General features: G+C 47.1%; 1 pseudogene; it reads left to right on the top strand.

The window, feature by feature from the left end:
* LOC124002477 overlaps window positions 1-10,000 on the top strand; it is a 189,790-nt pseudogene that overhangs the window by 123,080 nt on the left and 56,710 nt on the right.

The following is a 10,000-nucleotide window of genomic DNA, read 5'->3' as shown; positions in this document are numbered from 1 at the left end:
CAGTCAGGAGCAGTCCTGTTCCATCTAGAGCAGTCAGGAGCAGTCCTGTTCCATCTAAAGCAGTCAGGAGCAGTCCTGTTCCATCTAGAGCAGTCAGGAGCAGTCCTGTTCCATCTAAAGTAGTCAGGAGCAGTCCTATTCCATCTAGAGCAGTCAGGAGCAGTCCTGTTCCATCTAGAGCAGTCAGGAGCTGTCCTGTTCCATCTAGAGCAGTCAGGAGCAGTCCTATTCCATCTAGAGCAGTCAGGAGCAGTCCTGTTCCATCTAGAGCAGTCAGGAGCTGTCAGACTATCAAAAGCAGTCAGGAGCAGTCCTATTCCATCTAGAGCAGTCAGGAGCAGTCCTATTCCATCTAGAGCAGTCAGGAGCAGTCAGACTATCAAAAGCAGTCAGGAGCAGTACTATTCCATCTAGAGCAGTCAGGAGCAGTCCTATTCCATCTAGAGCAGTCAGGAGCAGTCCTATTCCATCTAGAGCAGTCAGGAGCAGTCCTATTCCATCTATAGCAGTCAGGAGCAGTCAGACTATCAAAAGCAATCAGGTGCTCAGAGTGGATGGATATAGAGTACACTGTACCTCTACCCCTACCAGGGTTTGGTAGGTTACTTTCTAAATGTAATCTGTTACTCCCCAACCACAACATTTTTTGGCCTAAATCAATAATGCTAGAGGGTTGAGACCCAGATGCAGACACGGGAGGCAGGTGGTTCGAGTCTCTGATATTTATTATAATCCAAGGGGCAGGCTAGAGACAGGTCGTGGACAGGTAAAAATATCATAAACCTGGTCAGAGTCCAGGAGGTACAGAGTGGCAGACAGGCTCGAGGTCAGGGCAGGCTGATTGGTCAGGCAGGAGGGCTCAGTGTTAGGGCAGGCTGATTGGTCAGGCAGGAGGGCTCAGTGTCAGGGCAGGCTGATTGGTCAGGCAGGAGGACTCAGTGTCAGGGCAGGCTGATTGGTCAGGCAGGAGGGTTCAGTGTCAGGGCAGGCTGATTGGTCAGGCAGGAGGGCTCAGTGTCAGGGCAGGCAGTAGTCAAAACCGGGAGGACTAGCAAAAACAGAGATATGGAAAAAGCAGGAGCACTGAAAACACGCTGCTTGACTTGACTTGTCATGACAAACAGGCAACGGACAAACAGAGAACACAGGTATAAATACCCAGGGGATAATGGGGAAGATGGGCGACACCTGGATGGGGGTGGAGACAATCACAAAGATAGGTGGAACGGATCAGGTCGTGACAAAATATCACAGATTGCACCTTTTAGAGGATGGCAGACAGTTCTCCATACTGTCCACCTCTCTCTCTCTCTCTCTCTCTCTCTCTCTGGGCTGATTTCTCCATAATAACCAAGTCAATATCATTTAGTAATAACAAGTTGGAAAGACACGGTAAAAGACAACGCTTTTTAATTTATTTGACTTTTTATTTATTACAAGTTTTTAGTATCAATGAGATGAAATGTATTTTATAATAGACACTACAAGAGAGAACACTGGGTCTTTCAACAAAATGGCCGACTAAAACGTTGTGTTTGTGTGTCTTTTTTCCCTCCACAGAAAGGAGAGACAGTGAAGAGAATACGAGAAGAGGTAAGTCTTGTTGTTAATATACCTGCAATACACTCCTGACATACAGAGCAGAGAAAATAGAAATTATTAACATAGTCTATAGTTTAAAGATGAACCAATCTTCCTATATATATACCTCAGCGTCTCAGCATCGTGGTTTCCATAGTCAGGGAGGGATGGATCCATCTAGGTCTATAGTTTAAAGAGAAACCAAACACATTTCTTTCAGTATTTATATACCTCAGCATCTTCACTGACAGAAAAATATTGGGAAGAGGAAGCATGAATACTTGAATTAATATTTTAGTTTCAAGGGCAACCATTACATACAGGTTCTCTCTCTCTCTCTCTCTCTCTCTCTCTCTCTCTCTCTCTCTCTCTCTCTCTCTCTCTCTCTCTCTCTCTCGCTCTCTCTCTCGCTCTCTCTCTCTTTCTCTCTCTCTCTCTCTCTCTCTCTCTCTCTCTCTCTCTCTCTCTCTCTCGCTCTCTCGCTCTCTCGCTCTCGCTCTCTTTCTCTCGCTCTCTTTCTCTCCCTCTTTCTCTCTCTCTCTCTCTCTCTCTCTCTCTCTCTCTCTCTCTCTCTCTCTCTCTCGCTCTCTCTCTCGCTCTCTCTCTCGCTCTCTCTCTCGCTCTCTCTCTCGCTCTCTCTCTCTCTCTCTCTCTCTCTCTCTCTCTCTCTCGCTCTCGTTCTCTCGCTCTCGCTCTCTTTCTCTCGCTCTCTTTCTCTCCCTCTTTCTCTCTCTCTCTCTCTCTCGCTCTCATTCTCTTTCTCTCGCTCTCTTTCTCTCGCTCTCGCTCTCTTTCTCTCGCTCTCTTTCTCTCTCTCTTTCTCTCTCTCGCTCTTTCGCTCTCATTCTCTCGCTCTCGCTCTCTTTCTCTCTCTCTCTCTCTTTCTCTCTCTCTCTCTCTCTCTCTCTCTCTCTCTCTCTCTCTCTCTCTCTCTCTCTCTCTCTCTCTCTCGCTCTCATTCTCTCTCTCTCTCTCTCTCTCTCTCTCTCTCTCTCTCTCTCTCTCTCTCTCTCTCTCTCTCGCTCACTTTCTCTCGCTCTCTTTCTCTCTCTCTTTCTCTCTCTCTCTCTCTCTCTCTCGCTCTCCTTCTCTCGCTCTCTTTCTCTCTCTCTCTCTCAGAAAAAATACTTTATAATACCTGTTTTACACAGTGTACAGAAGTCCTGTGCATTTCACTTATAATGTCATAATAATTTAGGTACTGTAGCCTGAGCACCAGGTTCTTCTTTTGCCAGTGAAGCGTATCATGTATCATCAGCTCACAAGGAACCATTTTTTATTTGGTCAATAAAAGCATTGATGATGGGGTGAGGCTTCAGTTCTTCGTAGTGATCTATACAGCTGTGATCCGAGAACACGCACACTTCCTCATTCATCATCAGCATGTAGCTAGCAGGAGGGGGGGGGTCACGAAGGGGCTATCGCTGACATCAAACTGACGCACATAGATAACAGATAAGGATAGCTTTGCGTGTGTGTATGTGGATATCCACATATTCAGCAGATTGCAGATTCCTTTTATTGCCATAGGAATAGAATGCATAATGATCTGTCTCTCTCTCTCATTCTCCCCTCCCTCCAGGCTCCTTGGCAGGGATGTGTTGTTAGCTGATCTCTCTCTCTCTATCCTTCCCCCCTCCCTCCAGGCTCCTTGGCAGGGATGTGTTGTTAGCTGATCTCTCTCTCTCTATCCTTCCCCCCTCCCTCCAGGCTCCTTGACAGGGATGTCTTGTTAGCTGATCTGTCTCTCTCTCTCTCTCTCTATCTCTCTCTATCTCTCTCATTCCCCCCTCCCTCCAGGCTCCTTGGCAGGGATGTGTTGTTAGCTGATCTCTCTCTCTCTATCCTTCCCCCCTCCCTCCAGGCTCCTTGACAGGGATGTCTTGTTAGCTGATCTGTCTCTCTCTCTCTCTCTCTATCTCTCTCTATCTCTCTCATTCCCCCCTCCCTCCAGGCTCCTTGACAGGGATGTGTTGTTAGCTGATCTGTCTCTCTCTCTCTCTCTCTCCTTCCCCCCTCCCTCCAGGCTCCTTGACAGGGATGTGTTGTTAGCTGACCTGTCTCTCTCTCTCTCCTTCCCCCCTCCCTCCAGGCTCCTTGGCAGGGTAGTGTTGTTAGCTGATCTGTCTCTGTGGCGATAATGACATTAGTAAAGCTGTCTCCATGATGGTGATGAAAACATTATCATGGGAAGAAGCAGAGCAGGGAGTCTTTAAGATTGACCCTAGATTGACCCTAGACTGAGTGATAGAGAGATCGCACATGTCCACACACACACAGAGCAGGGAGTCTTTAAGATTGACCCTAGATTGACCCTAGACTGAGTGATAGAGAGATCCCACATGTCCACACACACACAGAGCAGGGAGTCTTTAAGATTGGCCCTAGATTGACCCTAGACTGAGTGATAGAGAGATCCCACATGTCCACACACACACACAGAGCAGGGAGTCTTTAAGATTGGCCCTAGATTGACCCTAGACTGAGTGATAGAGAGATCGCACATGTCCACACACACACAGAGCAGGGAGTCTTTAAGATTGACCCTAGATTGACCCTAGACTGAGTGATAGAGAGATCCCACATGTCCACACACACACAGCCGGGGGTCTTGAAGACTGACCAGAGGCTGAGTGAGCAGACCTTAATGAAACAGACAGGAGCTGGGAGCCCTGCACATAGAGATCATATTCAATTACTAGAGGGGGCTATGTCATAAACCGTCAAAGTTCCAGAATGGGGAGAAAATGTCGGCCATCTTGGTCAGGGAGAAATCCAAACCTGTCTAACTGGAATGAATGGCAGTAGATTTAGATTTTACTTATGCAGGAAAATAAAAGTAAGTCATGTAATATATGACAATCGTGTAGTAGAAGTATTGTCAACCTAAAATATTGGCATATACTGTAAAGTAAGTATAAATACATTTTTATTTTTATTTTTTATAGCAATTTCTGTATAAATAGCCTTTAAAATATATCTAAATGTTTGTTTTCCTGGAAAGTTGTGCTAAAATATATTATATGACACAATATTAGTAGTTGTTGCGTTTACATTTTGTCTAAGTCCTGTCAACAGCTGATGTCAGCTAGTGTTTGGTTGTGAATCGACTGTTTTGTTTGAAAGGAATGTTGTCATATTGACAGTTAATTATTATTTTTAAACATTACGGATTCATTCCTCTAAAACTGACTGGCGAGCAAACATACAGTGCAGAAACATTATTCAGAGCTAGCTAGCTAACAAACATACAGTGCAGAAACATTATTCAGAGCTAGCTAGCTAACAAACATACAGTGCAGAAACATTATTCAGAGCTAGCTAGCTAACAAACATACAGTGCAGAAACATTATTCAGAGCTAGCTAGCTAACAAACATACAGCGCAGAAACATTATTCAGAGCTAGCTAGCTAACAAACATACAGCGCAGAAACATTATTCAGAGCTAGCTAGCTAACAAACATACAGTGCAGAAACATTATTCAGAGCTAGCTAGCTAACAAACATACAGTGCAGAAACATTATTCAGAGCTAGCTAGCTAACAAACATACAGCGCAGAAACATTATTCAGAGCTAGCTAGCTAACAAACATACAGCGCAGAAACATTATTCAGAGCTAGCTAGCTAACAAACATACAGCGCAGAAACATTATTCAGAGCTAGCTAGCTAACAAACATACAGTGCAGAAACATTATTCAGCGCTAGCTAGCTAACAAACATACAGCGCAGAAACATTATTCAGAGCTAGCTAGCTAACAAACATACAGTGCAGAAACATTATTCAGCGCTAGCTAGCTAACAAACATACAGCGCAGAAACATTATTCAGCGCTAGCTAGCTAACAAACATACAGTGCAGAAACATTATTCAGAGCTAGCTAGCTAACAAACATACAGTGCAGAAACATTATTCAGCGCTAGCTAGCTAACAAACATACAGTGCAGAAACATTATTCAGAGCTAGCTAGCTAACAAACATACAGTGCAGAAACATTATTCAGAGCTAACTAGCTAACAAACATACAGTGCAGAAACATTATTCAGAGCTAGCTAGCTAACAAACATACAGTGCAGAAACATTATTCAGCGCTAGCTAGCTAACAAACATACAGCGCAGAAACATTATTCAGATGCATTATTTTACACAATATCTTATCACACTACTGGTAAACCATGGTTGAACAACTCCCTGACCAAAATGGCTGACCTTTATTCCATCATAAGAAGATTAACCAGCCATTCTAGTATTCTAATTCTTAATTCTATGAGCCTGCAGTTCAGTGAATCACACACAGAGATGGGAGACACACACATAAAGATGCAGAGACACACACACACACACACACAACATACTGTATGCAGGCACACACACTTGCATAGCTGAGACACACACGCACACACGCACGCACGCACGCACGCACGCACACACACACACACACACACACACACACACACACACACACACACACACACACACACACACACACACACACACACACACACACACACACACTTGCATAGCTTAGACACACACACACGCACACACACGTATACTGTATGTTTATCCATCTTCAGTCCTCAGAGGAGCTTGTTGTTTTGAATGACTCAGTGGGGAGTGAGGATATAAAAACACACCATGATTCCATCCTTCCCTCCACTCTCCCCATTCTCCCTCCACTCACCCCATTCTCCCTCCTCTCTCCCCATTCTCCCTCCACTCTCCCCATTCTCCCTCCTCTCTCCCCATTCTCCCTCCACTCACCCCATTCTCCCTCCTCTCTCCCCATTCTCCCTCCACTCTCCCCATTCTCCCTCCTCTCTCCCCATTCTCCCTCCTCTCTCCCCATTCTCCCTCCACTCTCCCTCCGTTCTCCCTCCACTCTCCCCATTCTCCCTCCTCTCTCCCCGTTCTCCCTCCACTCTCCCCATTCTCCCTCCTCTCTCCCCGGTCTCCCTGCACTCTCCCCATTCTCCCTCCACTCTCCCCATTCTCCCTCCACTCTCCCCATTCTCCCTCCACTCTCCCCATTCTCCCTCCTCTCTCCCCGGTCTCCCTGCACTCTCCCCATTCTCCCTCCACTCTCCCCATTCTCCCTCCTCTCTCCCTGGTCTCCCTCCACTCTCCCCATTCTCCCTCCACTCTCCCCTGTCTCCCTCCACTCTCCCTCCGTTCTCCCTCCACTCTCCCCTGTCTGCCTCCACTCTCCCCATTCTCCCTCCACTCTCCCCATTCTCCCTCCTCTCTCCCCATTCTCCCGCCTCTCTCCCCGTTCTCCCTCCACTCTCCCCGTTCTCCCTCCACTCTCCCCATTCTCCCTCCATTCTCCCTCCACTCTCCCCAGTCTCCCTCCACTCTCCCCATTCTCCCTCCTCTCTCCCCATTCTCCCGCCTCTCTCCCCGTTTTCCCTCCACTCTCCCCGTTCTCCCTCCACTCTCCCCATTCTCCCTCCATTCTCCCTCCACTCTCCCCAGTCTCCCTCCACTCTCCCCATTCTCCCTCCACTCTCCCCATTCTCCCTCCACCCTCCCCATTCTCCCTCCACTCTCCCCATTCTCCCTCCACTCTCCCCATTCTCCCTCCACCCTCCCCATTCTCCCTCCACTCTCCCTCCATTCTCCCTCCACTCTCCCCATTCTCCCTCCACCCTCCCCATTCTCCCTCCACTCTCCCCATTCTCCCTCCACCCTCCCCATTCTCCCTCCACTCTCCCTCCATTCTCCCTCCACTCTCCCCATTCTCCCTCCACTCTCCCCATTCTCCCTCCTCTCTCCCCGGTCTCCCTGCACTCTCCCCATTCTCCCTCCACTCTCCCCATTCTCCCTCCTCTCTCCCTGGTCTCCCTCCACTCTCCCCATTCTCCCTCCACTCTCCCCTGTCTCCCTCCACTCTCCCTCCGTTCTCCCTCCACTCTCCCCTGTCTGCCTCCACTCTCCCCATTCTCCCTCCACCCTCCCCATTCTCCCTCCACTCTCCCTCCATTCTCCCTCCACTCTCCCCATTCTCCCTCCACCCTCCCCATTCTCCCTCCACTCTCCCTCCATTCTCCCTCCACTCTCCCCATTCTCCCTCCACCCTCCCCATTCTCCCTCCACTCTCCCCATTCTCCCTCCACCCTCCCCATTCTCCCTCCACTCTCCCCATTCTCCCTCCACCCTCCCCATTCTCCCTCCACTCTCCCCATTCTCCCTCCACTCCCCCCGTTCTCCCTCCGCTGTCCCTCCACTCTCCCACCATTCTCCCTCTGCTCTCCCTCCACCCCCACCTCCACGCCAACAGATACACACACTCACCACTTCAATGAAACAACCTCCCCCATCCTCAGATTGTGTGGTTTGTTCAGTGACTGGCTCTCCAAGACAAAGACAAGGAGCCTTCAATACTGAAATTGGCACGGAAAGGACCACGTGTTTGCGTCTCCAGTGGGAATGATAGTTGTCTTCTCATCTCTTTATCCTTGTCCTCCATCCCTCTATTCCATCCATCACAGAGCAGCGCCCGTGTCAACATCTCAGAGGGCTCGTGTCCAGAGAGGATCATCACCATTACAGGACCTACAGACTGTGTCTTCAAGGCCTTCACGATGATCACTCTCAAACTGGAAGAGGTCTGTCTCTGTCTCTCTCTCTTTTCTCTCATCTCTGCCTGCTTTTCAAACCTCTGGATGATTAGTGAGCATGTTGCTCTATTCCATTCAATAGACCTTGAACAGGGAGCTGACTGAGTTAAGGGACTGTACGTTATTTATAATGAGGGATATCTGGAGAAAATTGAATCCCTCTGAAATGAAAATTGATGTAAGAAATAGTTTTACCCACCCCTCCCTGAACACTTGGAAAAGAAACAAGTGACCCTCCCCTATGCACAAAATAATAATTAAAACATGAGGTGGATAGCAGAGAACATGCCTACCATTTACCCCTCACCCCTAGTACAGACCAGAGCATTAGATATGAAGTTAACCCCTCACCCCTAGTACAAACCAGAGCATTAGATATGAAGTTTACCCCTCACCCCTAGTACAGACCAGAGCATTAGATATGAAGTTAACCCCACACCCCTAGTACAGACCAGAGCATTAGATATGACGTTTTAGAAACAGTTCTTTTGTAAGCAGCCAGGAGGGGAATTCAATGCCTAATAAGGCATTTTTAATTTCATTATTATTTATTTCTAAGTTTTAAAAAAATACACCCTACCGTTCAAAAGTTTGGGGTCACTTAGAAATGTTTTTTGTCCTTGTTTTTGAAAGAAAAAATAAATGTTTATTGTCCATTAAAATAACATCAAATTGATCAGAAACACAGTGTAGATATTGTCAATGTTGTAAATGACTATTGTAGCAGGAAACGTCAGATTTCTTTATGGAATATCTACATAGTTGTACAGAGGCCCATTATCAGCAACCATCACTCCTGTGTTCCAATGGCACGTTGTGTTAGCTAATCCAAGTTTATCATTTTAAAAGGCTAATTAGAAAACCCTTTTGCAATTATGTTAGCACAGCTGAAAACTGCTGTTCTGATTAAAGAAGCAATAAAACTGGCCTTCTTTAGACTAGTTGAGTATCTGGAGCATCAGCATTTGTGGGTTCGATTACAGGCTCAGGCTTACAGGTTTTCTTCTGAAACTTGTCAGTCTATTCTTGTTCTGAGAAATTAAGGCTAGTCCATGCGAGAAAATGCCAAGAAAGTGAAGATCTCGCTGTGTACTACTCCCTTTACAGAACAGCACAAACTGGCTATAACCAGAATAGAAAGAGGAGTGGGAGGCCCCGATGCACAACTGAGCAAGAGGACAAGTACAATAGATGTTTCTAGTTTGAGAAACAGACACCTCCCAATTCCTCAACTGGCAGCTTAATTAAAAAGTACCAGAACACCAGTCTCAAAGTCAACAGTGAAGAGGTGACTCTGGGATGCTGGCCTTCTAGGCAGAGTTCCTCTGTCCAGTCTCAACATCAACAGTGAAGAGGTGACTCCAGGATGCTGGCCTTCTAGGCAGAGTTCCTCTGTCCAGAGTTCCATTGTCTGTGTTATTTTGCCCATCTTGATCTGTTATTTTATTGGCCAGACTGAGATATGGCTTTTCTTTGCAACTCTGCCTAGAAGGCCAGCATCCTGGAGTCGCCTCTTCACTGTTGACGTTGAGACTGGACAGAGGAACTCTGCCTAGAAGGCCAGCATCCTGGAGTCACCTCTTCACTGTTGATGTTGAGAAAAAAATAACCTTCTGGAAGCAACGTCAGCACCAGAACTGTTTGTCTGGAGATTCATGAAATGGGTTTCCATGGCCGAGCAGCCGCACACAAGCCTAAGATCACCACGCACAATACCAAGCATCGGCTGGAGTTGTGTAAAGCTCGCCGCCATTGGACTCTGGAGTAGTGGAAACAAGTTCGCTGGAGTGATGAATCAC

The sequence above is a fragment of the Oncorhynchus gorbuscha genome, linkage group LG18 (assembly GCF_021184085.1).
Source record: "Oncorhynchus gorbuscha isolate QuinsamMale2020 ecotype Even-year linkage group LG18, OgorEven_v1.0, whole genome shotgun sequence".
NCBI lineage: Eukaryota > Metazoa > Chordata > Actinopteri > Salmoniformes > Salmonidae > Oncorhynchus > Oncorhynchus gorbuscha.
Note: the sequence above shows the minus strand (reverse complement) of the source record. Positions and strands in the feature narration are given on the sequence as shown.